Raw genomic sequence first — 14,850 nt, 5'->3', positions numbered from 1 at the left:
GAAGACATGACAATGATAATATTATGACAATAACTATAATTGGATCGCTACGTATAGGTATAATATGCAATAGTCAATTATTTTACAATAACAAACTTTAAACAATTGTTAGACGAATGACAAAATCCACGGATACAACATTGTGTATGTTAACTAATTACTATGTCTGAAATAGATAAAATAATAATAATAATAAAATGTTACAAGTAAACAATACCTACTGTGCCAAATAATACTGTAAAATAATAACGAATTACGAATTTTGAAATTACAATTACAAAACCCAAAATTGTTTACTTATAAGGTAAAAATTCTGAGAGAATATTTTTTTCTACGTGCCATTACTGTGGTACCGTGACATAGTGAACAAACATTGTTAATATATTATTATTTATTACTAAATAGTGAGACACTCTGAGACCACTCCACGTATTAATTATTATTATACAACGATGATGCCGGTAGTTATATAACAACATTGTTGGATTTAATATTTACTAAATTTATCACTGGCACATTACTAAGGAATTATAGGATAACTACGAGTATTTGCATCGTTGCATTATATAAAAATAGAATATAACGTTTGAATACAGAACTGTGGCGCTCTCTGGCGGATGGTTTTTAGTACTCGATAGCTCATATAGTTTACCATAGACTGCGCTATCATTCTTAAAACTATTTTTTTTATAGTAAAATTACTAAAACATTGTAATAATTATCAGGGTTGGGATTTTATAGCATTTGCATATTTCTTATGAGATGCTTAAAAAATAGCAGAGTAAGCTAAAAATGTGTTTCATATAATACAGAGAACTCAAATTAAAAATTTTATTTTGCTTTTTTTTGCATATTTTGTGATTTTTAGTTTTTTCTGCTTTTTTGGACTTTTTTGCATTTTTACCTGTTTTTGAATCAAAATCGGTCATATCTAATGAAATTATATTTTAGTAAACGTGTTTTTAGATTTTTGTCAATCGAATTATTACGATAATTTCGTATTAGGTATCTGGTTCTTATTTTTGTTATCAGCTGATTTTGTTGGGTTTTCTTGTCGATTTCTACTATAAAATTACTATCTACTATTATTAATCGCCGATTACCAACGGACGAGCGTTGAATGAGTTATATAGTCAATTTAATTGGATTCTGTACAGAGTGAGTAGTGACTAAATTATTTCAAATTTTAAGTAACTACCTTTAATAATTTGTAAGTGACTAAAAAATTATTAATTAATAAATTTCCTTTTATTGCATATTTTTAGCGCATATTTATGCAATTTTAAGTGCTATAAAATCCCAACTCTGGTTATTATATAACAACACTTATTATTAATTATTATGCTATAGACGTTGTATGAATCCTAGTTATATATGTATTGTTATCTATTTATCTATCCATATATGTATATTATAAAATAGAAGCCTTTTTTTGTGCGTACGCGTATATAATTTCGGAAAAGTAATAGTACTCAACGGATTTTAATACGATTTCCACTAATAGATCGGACGAGTCACGGGTAAGGTTTTAATGTATAATTTGTCTTGGAAAAATTAATTGGGTGGCCAAAAATAATAACAATAATATCTATAAATATAAAAATGAATGTTAGTCTGTATGCCCTCTATATATGCATCCCTAAACGGCTGAACCGATTTTGATGAAATTTGTTGTGATGTTTGAGTGGTTCCCGCGAGATGGTTTGGATTCACAATTTTGGATCGGGTAAGTTCAACCCGGGGAGGTGCTCAAACAAGCATTTTGAGTTTTACGACGGAAACTTTTGTTTATAAATAGTTGCTATTTGTTATACGAGAAACAATTAGTAGAATAATCACTATTTAATTTGTATATTGATTGCCATTGGTCAGGCACAATAGCATGCATAAAATAAAATTGTCTCATATTGCCTATACCAGGGTGGCTGAACTGCACTTCCTGCAGCGAGTTACACCCAAAAGGAGTTACATAATCATATTATAACAACCACAATTTCTTTTAAGAATCGTCTTTTTTACGGGCAACGAATAGTGCGCGGGATCAGCCAGTAACATATAAATAATAAGATACAGTATAATTTTAAATTCCATCGAAATATAAAACATTTTTAAAACACTGTGGAACATCAAAATATTTTTCAGTCGTCCTAAGACAGTGAATTTATGTTGATTCGCTATTGCTTGTTGTTCAGTTGACGTTGAAGTAATTAATAAAAAAAAAAAATTGTATACAATATATAAAAATACGCCATTGTGCCCTTTGAATTTTGTAGAGTTGATACATTTTAACCGTTATAATTTATTATTTTTTTTCGGTCGATTTAGTCGGCACATTACTCTATCAACGACTTAAATAATAGTAATAAATTCTGAAATTATATTTGAAGGGCACCGAGTGTAACAGAGTTTTCAGACAGCTTAAAACTGAAGATCAGATGTCAAAGCACTGCAGCAGTGTTCTTATATTATATTATTAAATATTATAGATGTTCATCACAAGTGTCTGGAAAAATAATACCGGGACCGGATAATCCATAAACATCCAGCCATTAATATTCATCTGGGAGGTGTATAAAAATAAAAAAATAATGGAATATACTATAGACAGGTGTATTTTGCATTTTTATATTTTTACTTTGCGCCATGGATATTCTGGTTTTTGAACAATTTTTTCTACAAATATTCTATAACGGATATACGTTACACGCGCGGATTTCCGATCCGGATATTATTCGGTATTCCACGGAGATTTTACCCATATACGATATTATAATGTAAGGCACGGAATTCAGGGAAAACTGACTGTAGAATACTACTATATAGAATGTACATGCTGTAATTTGTACAAAACATAAATCTCCAATGGCTGTAGCCCATTTGCGTCCAGAGGGTTATGGACATTTGAGCCTAAAATAAAAAACTTAACATTCTGATTTATAGCCCAAATATGCCCATTCTGCATGCAACGTTGCCGTCAGTTTATCGTTTAAGATCGTTTAAGACAAATCAGAAAAAAAATTTAATATGATGTCAAGTTATAAAAATGTTAATACGTAATCTAATTTTATTACATAAACATTTTTTTAAACAAATTCAAAATCTCTAAAAGAGTCCATTAATAATTTATATTAAAATCGTTTAAGCTTAAAAACCCATTCGCAGTATTATTGAAATCATCATTTTATACAATAGGTAATAACAAAAACGCATATCAAAATCCGGATAATATAAAAAAGTTGTTTTTGTCGAGTAGGTATTTCACGAGAAAAGGGGTGGTATCATTGTGTACGAGGGTTTCATTACAGAGCACTATAAGGGTGTATTAGGATATAACTCGACAAAACGCTGTAAAGCCAAATGAGTAAACAAGCACTTTGGTGTATTTCAACGATACTTTTAAAATCAATGCTATATGAAGATTGTTGTATCTTAGTTTTTATTGTGTAATGGGGCGTTCTAATCGAGCCTAGACGTATTTTAATGTAGGTAAGTACCTACCTATAGTTAATTAATAAATAATAAGTCTAACGTGGACAAGCCCTATAAGTAGGTAATAAATAATAAGATTGCAAATGAAAAACAATGATCAAATGCTAACGGAATTGCAAAATTAAAATCAAGGAAGACGTTTTAATGTAGTTGTTTATTTTACTTTTATTTTAAGTCATTATATTATAATATATTAAACTATAAACAGTAAGGTTCGGATTTGAAGGCAAAAGCCTTTTTTTTTTTAATAATAATAATAGAGAAATAACTTTTATATAAAAATGCGTGTCATTTATTATATAAGATGAAAAATGTATTTTTTTATCACCTTTTTCACTTGTAAACGCCTTTATTGTGTTTAATTTTCAATTGATTTAATAGATTTTTGTACGACATACGTATTAGCGGTACAAATCGATAAGATTTTCTGAAGATTTTGAATTATCGTCTGCAGTTAATTATTTTTAATGTGTTTTATTATCGGCGATATTGGTCGATATCGCTAAATACTTTATCGAGTATTTGGTATGGCCAGTTAATTTAACGTGTATAAAAGTACCCATACTACCTATCTGTATATTAAATTATGTTCATAATGCGTATATACTATATAGATTCAAAATGTTTTGTCAGTCCACCCCGATAACTTCCGTGGACGTAGAAAGATTATTTTAAATGTAAAAAAATAGTTTAAGCCCAAACCGTCAACGTTATACTGAAGACAGTTTATTTAAGTACATAGTAGTGATTTTTTTTTTATAAACACTAGTTAAATATACAATACACAAACTATTTAATTTTTTAGTACATTTTTTTTTAATTACTTTTTTATATAAATTAAATGCTTTTTTGACATTTTAAATGCTTTTTTTTATTGATTATATTGCCTTTAAATCTGAGTCCTAATAATCAGTATAGTTATTAGGTATAATATTAGTATAAAATTGTTTTTATCCTTTTTGGGAGTCTCATTTTAAAGTTTGGGCCCAGGGCCTTTATAAATGTAAACATAACCCGCAGGCTCGGTTATTAGTTTTATGACGTAATTATTAAGGACTTATCTCTTACGAAAACTCATCTGTATACATATGATTATATGAAATAGTTTTTAATATATTATGTTATGCAATTTTGTAATAGGTAGTCCACTTGGCTGGAAAAAATTACCTGAGGAAAGCCGAATTTGGAATACGTGATGTCGATAATTTGATATCATGGCCCAGAGAGCGCAAATTGGAACACACGCATACGATAGGGCGACGACACCAGATCAGAGTTTCTGTAAAACGTTATTACAAAAACGAAAAATTAAGAATTGTGATTTATTGTCATCGTGAAATATTATTGTAATATTCTTATCAGTTTATCGTATTAATAAATGTTATAGATAATGTCGTATCAAATATGCCTTTATAAATAAAGGACAGAAGAATAATCATGTGATAAGTGATTTATTTTTTATAAGTATCCAGAAAAATACTTAACTTTATAAGTATATAAAGTATATATTATATAGGTCACATAATATAGATATCATATTCCAAAACTATTAAACATAGCACAGCTACTAAGTGGGTACAAAGACTTTACTGAGCCCAAACTTGTCCAACATAAACCGAAACATGTTAATGCATTACAACATGATACTTCTATACTATGCAAATAATTGAAAATTAATTTTTAATTTAATATAGAATTATTAATAACCATAATAACTGGGGAATGCCAAACTCTATTCCTAAACTAAAACGTTCGAATTTCACTAGGATTTAGAAAAGATAATGTTCAAATAAATTGTACTCGATCCAATCAATGTCTTTGTCACACGATAAACGTTAAAGAAATGAATATTATTAAACCGCCTGCGTAGTGCAACGAAGCTTTTTGGTTTAAAAAAATAGTTTTCGATTTTTACCTGTTGGCAGGGTTTTTTCACCGGTCAACAAGTGGACAAGGTGACCGTCAATGGTTTCACGACGACCTAGGCACTCGACAGAAACACGGCCGACACGTGCAATAATATTCTGTAAAATTTTATCATATTATTACGGTAATCGTGCAGCGTGCATGTAGATAAGTAGGCACAATACAATACGTTACATAGGTCACTTATGAGATTGTTATAATAAGATACCTAGATATAGGAAAAAAATGTTTTCCGTGGTTTTCTGTTTATTTATTTATTTATTTTTTAACTCTCAAAGTCGAATCGCTGATCTGGTAGACACCGTATATGTCCCAACGAAGAAAATGTACACACGAATACAACAGACAGGTCCGAATGCCTAAAATTGTTTACAACTTTATCGTAACATAATGATACAGAGGCTTTAAAAAAGATGGGTTAGAATTTTGAAAAATAATAGAGTGGGAACCAAGCTATAGTGTAAACTACGTGACTGTATAGGTGACGTGACCATAATTTTTACTCAAAGCAGGACACCTGTACATTTTAATAGGAAAATTATAATAATGTTTGCATAAAATAACAACACTAGAAATATAGTAAAACGTGGTGCGTCTTTATTAGTATAAACGGTGGTACCCTACTATACCTATATATACCCTTATACTGGTACCCCCTGCCGTTTGGAAAGGGAGGTTCAGTATTATATATTTTTTTTTTTTGTTGCTGGTATAGATGTTTCTTATTGGTATATTATAGTTATCAGTGATGGGTAGGAACTGTTTCTTTAAAATTTGCAGTTTCCAACGCGATGCCAACACTTCAACATTAGACGTTTTGTGTGAGTGAATATGCTGCAATATAGGGTGTCTATAGTACCTACTGGTTCATATCGAACATTTATATATGGATGTATTATACCAAAAAAATCTCCCGTTACAGTGGATGGTGAATGGTTATTGAAAGGCAACTTTTTTAAATAATATGATTTTTCAAGTTCTCCCTGTCTTTTTTAAACACCTTATATCGTCATGATATTTAGAAAGCAACACCATATTTTATCAGAGTTCAATACTACCGTGACTAGATGTAGTTCAACAAACGTATCCGATTTTAACAGGCGTGTTTTTAAATGTTTTATTTATCGTCAAAAAGTTGATTTTAAAAATAAGGACTGCTATAGGTTGTACCACAGTCGTGCACTCGTGCCGAAACGTTCCTATACAGTTATGTATTTTTCTGTCATATGTGCGATTTTCAGAAATACTGCAGATATATACGCTATTTATATATTACTTTAACGATCGGTTATGTAATATCTCACGGTTAAAATGATGTAATGTACTATCAAATTTAATATGCTATGTATAGGTATGAGGTGTTGGTTATTATGTTTTTCGTTAATTAATATATTCAATAAAATTGACATAATAAACTTATAATACTTGTCGATCGTCAAGCAAGCTAGAACCATAGACAATACGCTCACAACCATGTTTAAAATAGGCAACGGCGGTAAGGAAGTTTGCAACCGTTGTGGGAGAGCCACCGGTTCAAAGAAAGGGATACGAAAGTCGCGTGAAAACACCTGTAAAATATTTTTACTAATATTAATATATTTTTTTTCCAGACGTATTTTGATTTATTATACTTGTCGTACTTAAATGTGGTGATTTAGGTTCAAACGATAAAACAAACGAAAGTGTGCAACTACTACTTATTATTATTATTATGATTATGAACACTTTTTATGAACAATAATTCACCGCAGTTGGTACTTTAACGTTTGGACTTAAAAAGTTTAATACAACTTTTTACCGTAATTTATGAGAGTTGCGTTATGCATTTTACCGCTTTATACGTTATTATTAGTTTTGTTTTTTTTTCAAGGCGAGTTTGAGTCATTTATTATTTTACTGCTACATAAAATAATTGATATCGTAACATTCGTTACTATATTATATTTTATGCCAATTTCGATCGCATTATACTTGTGCGAATAAACCCACTCGGTTAACTTTTTTAATCTATTTAAAATAACGAATGTTCGGAGATTTAAGAATTATTTACTACGAAAAAAAAAATTAATAAATATAGCTATTTATTGTCAATATTAAAAACGCATACCGCAATAGTTAAGACGTGTCTATACGTTTTAGTCATCTCTTATCAGATCCCAACGAGAGCCCCTAACTATTCAGTCGTGTCTATTTGCAACCTGCACGGACATTTTGTTGACACCTAAATTTCTATATTAAAAGCTGAACTTAAGTATTGTCATGTATATTAATTATATTACGACTGTAGGTATAAAGAGTGTTTGAAGTATGAAATATTTCACTATATGGTAAAATATTTCACAAAAACGTGAAACATTGAAATTTTTTTTAACACAAATAAAAAAAAATTTCTTTATTTTTTTAACACAATGTTCAGTGTTCGAAATTCTAATGTAAGAATTCAGTAGGTATACAATATATATGTATAATATGTATACCTACTTGTATCATTTAAACATTAAAATATTTAAACATTTTGAATACCATTTTAAATGTATAATACCAAAGGATTGGTACATATAAGTACAATACAATTATGACAATTTATGACAATTATGTGTAAATATAAAACTTATTTAAAAATAAAACAAAATTTATTAAAATACCGAAAATTTCACACATTTGAAATATTTAATGAAATATTTCATTTTTTTAAATTTTATGAAATTTTCAAACACTAAAAAAAAATATTTTCAATATTCAGTCAAAGTTCATAACACCCACTGGAATATATACCTACACGTTAATGAGTTTATAACTGTCTACCCTCGGAGCAACCATAATTTTTTGCTGATTTTCAGTCATAGATACAGCACCGGATGACAGTGCAAGTCGTGAGAGAGAGAGAGAGAGAGAGAGACATTGCATATTGAATTTCACTCACCTGTACGAATAATGTGATCGATAGTAAAACGACAACGTGCACTATCTTCGCGTTCCGGAACGTTCGCCGGAAGTTTTATCAAATGTTCAATAGACGAATTCGTGGACCGGATGTTGCAGGAATCGCTTTCGTCATCATCGGCATCAGTCGATAAATTCATGCATTTCCGATTTTTGGTATACACTTCCTTAGAATAGAATATTATAATTTATAATCGTTTGAGATATTAAAGCACTGTACGTGCACATTTACTACGTTCAGATCATAATTTCTATTTAATTTTAGATTCTGAGCGGAGCGATGAACGTATTGATTCTACAATGACGTGTGTTTTTATTTTTATTTTTGTGTCTGTCATCACCGTTTTGGGCAGTAACACGCTGCTTCAATTTTCTTCAACTGCAGTATATTGTTCGATGGGAAAGTGAATCTAGTTGGTGCATCTAGGAGGTGAAAATTAAATTTTATGAAATTGAAATTCTCAATAGTTTTCAAAAGCGCAGGGAAAAACGAAACAAAAATTAAGGAAAAACGCAAAAGAGGTTTTCAACATAGGTTTTCAACATAGGTTTTTTATTTTGTGAACCGTAGATACGTAGAAACGTAGGTATGTAGATACGCGAAGTTTTCACTGAATGTTTACATTAGCATTTTATATACACGTTAACATTATCAAAATATTTTGACTTATTTTGAACGATTTACGGACATTTTAAGTTTCCAATTCTTTTAGTTTTTTTTTTTTATAAATGTCACTTAAGTTTTATTCGTTGGGTCAAAAAGCTTGAAAATTTCATACAAAGACACTAATATATTGTTACAATGACAGTGTTGAAAAACACTATGTAAAATAAAATTTTTTAAATATTATTTTGTATTAACTATTTGACTATATTGACGTTTGCACGTTATACACAATACATAATATAATTGATATGACTGTCCATGACGTATCCGTCGGTGTAATGAGTTATTTTTTGATTTATACAGCAGTTTTCATCGCCTTTAGTGTTTGATAGCTTAAATATTTCTTGGAATATATTCTAATATCCGTGTAGCGTTTATACTACAGGTCTACAAGGTCGTTACTTATTATACTTTGTATAATCGACTAACGAGTCTTTTTATTTAAAATATATTATAATTTAACGATTTTTAGTCGTTAAATCTGTAACAATTGCACATGATTTATACACTCGACAAAACGAAATAAAAACAATATTTTTTTGTGTTTACAAAAGTATTTTTATTAATTAAACAAAACAACATGAAAAGGTGAATAGTTATTTTCAAAAAAGGAAACAGTTTTTTGTTTGAAAAAATTAGCACATAGACTATCATTAATAATTTATAATATAATGTTCATAAAAAAAGGTAGAGCAAGCAAGAAAAAAAATCGAAATTTACAAAGTTAACAATTTGATATAATTTAGGGAAATTTAAGGGGAAAAAATACGTCGGACAGGAGACGCAATAAACCAGGAAATGGTGAATTGGTATGGATATGCAGTGTTGTAGGCCACTGGTCACCTCTGGCGCACCGTCCGTGCCCTCTCTATCGCATCCTCCCCTCCTTTACGTCACGGTCTTCCTGTCTATAGTCTAAAGTCCAGGACGAATCCATTTTGTTGGCGAGCAGTTGTATGTCGTCGTGCGTCGTCTTCGGCCCAAGGGACTGTAGTAGTGTGAGCTTCGGACGGTTTTTCATCGGCAGCAGCACAAGGCGCGGAAAATGTGTTTGACACTTTTCCACATCGTGGAAAATCTGTTCCTACGAGGTGGTTCGCATTTTCTGGGTGCTACTGCCGGGTCCAGCCAGCCGATCAGTTCGCCGGCTCAATGTTCTCATACAACACTTCTGCACGCATCACGTCGCCGAGCGATCCGTCCTCGGAGTCGGGGCCTGTCGATCCCACTCCGACTCCCGAGGAGCGATCCACCCTCAGGAGTCAGAGTGGGATCGACAGGCCTCAACTTTGAGGACGGACCGCTCGGCCACGTGATCCGTGCAGAAGTGCTGGCTGGACCCGGCAGCAGCGCACCAGGAAAATGTAATCCACCTCGTAGGAATAGATTTTCCACGAGGTGGAAAAGCGTCAAACGCATTTTCCGCGCCTAGTGCTGCTGCCGATGAGAAACCGTCTGAAGCTCACACTATTACAGCTCTTTGGGCCGAAGACGATGCACGACGACGTACAACTGCTCGCCAACAAAATGAATGCGTCCTCGACTTTAGAATTTCTGTCATCTTCCTGGACTGTGTTATTGCCGAACGGTGCTGCCTCTGGTATCGGAGCAGACTCCGACTATGCTGCAGAGAACAGTGCATCGACAATTCATCTAAGGCAAGGATATTGACTTCTCAACGTTATTGCCGTCTTTATAGCCGTCTTCTAGAATCGGACTGTGTTCTTCGGGCTCCGACCCTGGGGACTGCTCGTCGCAGGTAGTACCTACCCATATTAATGGCAGACAGAAGAGATGTAACTAAAACGTTCGTCATTTTCGTCCGTGTAAGTGATATCCATTATGTCGACTACAATATTTCTTCTAGAATTTCTAGTAATACGAAGTGTATCGCGTTGACGTTATAATAGTTAGCTGCCATTTTTTATTTGAGCGAAGATATACGAGTATGTTAGTATTTAATTGAGAATAAATTCCTTATGAGCTAAATACAAATATTTCAACACAGAGACCAATCTCCGAGAAAATCTCCCAGACGACGACGTGTATTACTATAGCCAGCTAGTATGTTTATGGTTCTCATCGGCCCGAAGCATTAGAATTTCGAGCGCGTTAATTTTTCATTATTATTATTGATATAATATTATACCTAATATTTTAACGAGGATAGTTTCTGGTATTACAATTTGTATTATTATGTGACTTGATTTATACTTTTATGTGATATTTAATAATATAATATGTTACGGGAAAAGTAGAAAATTGAGCATTGTGCACAGTGCCCGGTCCCTGTGCACAATGGCCCGATTTTTGAGAGCAAAGTTTGAATAGGTTAACATTGTCCGAGCACTGTAGATTAAGTATTGTGTTAAAAACCTTATAAAACATTTTACTGAGTACTAAAAATAACCATAAAAAAAACTTGAAATAGACGCTTCAAATATTATTAGCTTATTAATAGTTTTTAAATCTATTATCCAGTATGGTACTACTGAAGAATTAATATTTAAAAATGGTTTGACATGAATAAGAAGATGATTGATGAATATTATTGATTGTAATTAAATTATAGTTATTTTAATAGTTTTATTTAAATTAATTATTACTATAAAGTAATGTTGTGCACATGAGATAACATTATATTACTTTACTTAATATCACATACACAACTATATTAACTATGGCACTTTGAATTACTAAGTCGACCAGAATTTTTGCATTTACACCGAAAGGTTTTACATAATAATACAGTAGTAATGACAGATTACGCGACGTTGTGACAGTAAATAGAATAGGGATTTTATGATTAGATACTGAAATATCTAGTGTTGATACTTGATAGTGCAATTATGTTTATAGTGTTATTATCTACCAATAATTATAGTGTTATGTATAAATGCGCAATGTACTATGATGTGTCTATGTGATCACTAATTAAATTATACGGAAATTATACGGATCGATTCGTATTATCGGCAGCCGTCATCGCGTATATTGCGTACAATTGGATAGTTTTCTCGTAAGTCGTAAGTCGTGTGGTATCAAACGAATAAAATGTGTAAGAATAGTATTGTTGTGTTATTGTTACGTATAAAATACCATTCGATATAAATGTGTGCAGCGCGCTGCAGTATTTAATTCACTCTGCCCATTTGAATCAGGGCAGGGTACGTCACTTTGCCCGGGCGAGATCGTTCGATTCCGGCCAATGTATGAAAAAAAAAAGTATTAAAATTATCATTCTACAAACGAACTAGATACAAACACACACGTTTTTTCAAACAAAAAAAAAATCTTAATATTTGTCATTTAATATGACGAGCGAGTGCAATAAATTACCATCATTAAAATGTTATGTTATTATTTATGATAATTTAAATAATATTGCTAGTGCGTATAGTAATAATATTGTGACGTATATTACTATGGTCTATGGCCCAAACCAAACGATGGCTGGAAGGGACGAGGTTGCCACACCCATAATAATATACGTTGTGTATTAGGCAGTATCTGGTGATTACAACTAATGAAGGGTATCAATATATAATTAGAAAGGAACTTTTGGAGAGGAATTGACGCTTGGCCGTGATACTGTGATCGGCAAGACTAGATAAATCGAGCACTAAACTGATTGTCACGTAGTCATTAGTCGGACATGGGGATATTATGAATGAAGGGAGCAGTACGACAAGACATTCTCTAAACACGGTCAATCATAAGATGGTCAGAAGAAGGATACAAGGATCCAAACTCCAGAGTACTGAGATCCATAATCTAGTAAATGCCTAAAAGGGCCTAACAGTAGAGTGTTTTAAAAAAGACAGACGTCATCGTTATCTTAATGCTATACATTTTTTGTTATGGGGATGCTCTAAAGACTGGATAACCGCAACCACAAATTCTTAATAGGATTCATATATCAAAGAATATATAAATACAACTTTTATTTTAAATATTTTGTGTTTTAACTTTTGTTAAAAAAAAACTTTTGACAAAAATAATGTGCTTTATGTTAAAATAATATTATCTGTGGTTTTCCAAAATATTTTTATTAAAACTAGTCTATATATAAAATTAATGTAACGGACTTATTTTTGTTTTAGATAACGTCAATTAGGCACTGTTATCTTTAATAGAAATAATATTAAAGTCAAAGTTGTATTTAAAACTTTTTATAACAATATTTTTTTAATTTTTTTTTTGGCATTTTATACTCTTATGTTTGAAATTATTTGAATGCATAACTATTCTAATAATACTTAATTATAAAAATATTTATTTGAATTAAATGTTGAAATATATTTATTTTTTTAAATACTAGTAGGGACAATATGGGATAGGCGAACTTTTCATACCTCAGGAAAAAAATTTATTAATTTATAAATAATATAGTTTTAAAGACTTTCCATAAAATATGTATACACTAATGTGTCTACTATATTATAGCTAATGCGTCATAAAATCGATAAATGCTATCTAATGACTAATGTCTAATATACTAATGATACCGTATGATTAAAATACTCAATTGCTTTATAATTATTTAATTATTAATGTACTCTAGATTATCAGATAATAATATGCATATGTGATAATAATATTATAGTATATATTATATTATACATAGTTATACAAGAATTACTTTACGTCATTAAAATTTGAACATATAAAACATGATTAAATTAAAAAAGGTATTTAAACATGGCTCATAATAGCCTGACTTTCGAGCTGCGAACTATTAATGTTTTTGATGGCTGATTCGTAATAAATAACTATATTTTTCGATCGCCATTGGCCGTTGAACCTCTCTCCTAGCAAAACCGATCGATGAAGATGCTGTATGTGCCTATATACTATATACACTACAGTTAATTGGGTTTGAACAAAGAAAAAGAGAACGTCTCGTCATCATAAAAATATTATGTGCTATAGCGCTGACGTTATCGTCCAACCCCACCCCAAGTATATATACATATAATATACTATAGACTTGTGTATTGTGTAGTCCTCTATATGTCCTATTGACTTTTGCAGTGTCGTTAAAAAAGTGACTCATATTTTGTCATCGAATTTATTTTTAGACTTGTATGATATATCTACCTAATTATATAGTTGTCTTTATAAGATCCGAAACTGGGCCAGTCAATTTGTGATTTTTATAGCTTAAGTCAGTAAATTAATTGTAAATTAATTAACATAATATAGTCAACAGTTTTATTTTTTGTTACTAAAACAATTTTTATTCGAACTCAGTAAAACATCCCATTTAATCATTAGGTATAAAATATAACAATTATATCGCAAACAATACAAAATGGTAAATTAATTTTATGTTAAAAAAAAGGGGGGAAAGTAAGTAACCATTTTGCTGTACAGTAAGTGTCGAGTTTACCACGTAATTGAGTAGATCACTGTTGTGGATGTGTTAAATTTGAATTCAATGATAAATCATTGCATATGGAGAACGACTCTGATCGCACATGGACTGTAAGCTCATATAACTATATGCAGTACGCACCTATATTAATTCATGATATGTTTTTTGATGTTGCTGTTAAACTTATTTATTTGACTACTAGTATTACGGAACGTTGATTTATTTTTTGCCGGAAACATGGCATTTAATAATTATTATAAATTATAATATTATTACTATATTATATTTATTGTGTGCTTGATTATTTTTTTTCCAGTTTTTCATTTTTTTTTCTTAAATTAATCAAAAAATATAAAACAAACTATTTTACATGAATGCGTTTCATCTATATGGGTGTTCTAAGGCGTCTCATCATGTGGGTCCGAGAGAGAAAACGAATATTGCGCTG

The sequence above is a fragment of the Metopolophium dirhodum genome, chromosome 3 (assembly GCF_019925205.1).
Source record: "Metopolophium dirhodum isolate CAU chromosome 3, ASM1992520v1, whole genome shotgun sequence".
NCBI lineage: Eukaryota > Metazoa > Arthropoda > Insecta > Hemiptera > Aphididae > Metopolophium > Metopolophium dirhodum.
Note: the sequence above shows the minus strand (reverse complement) of the source record.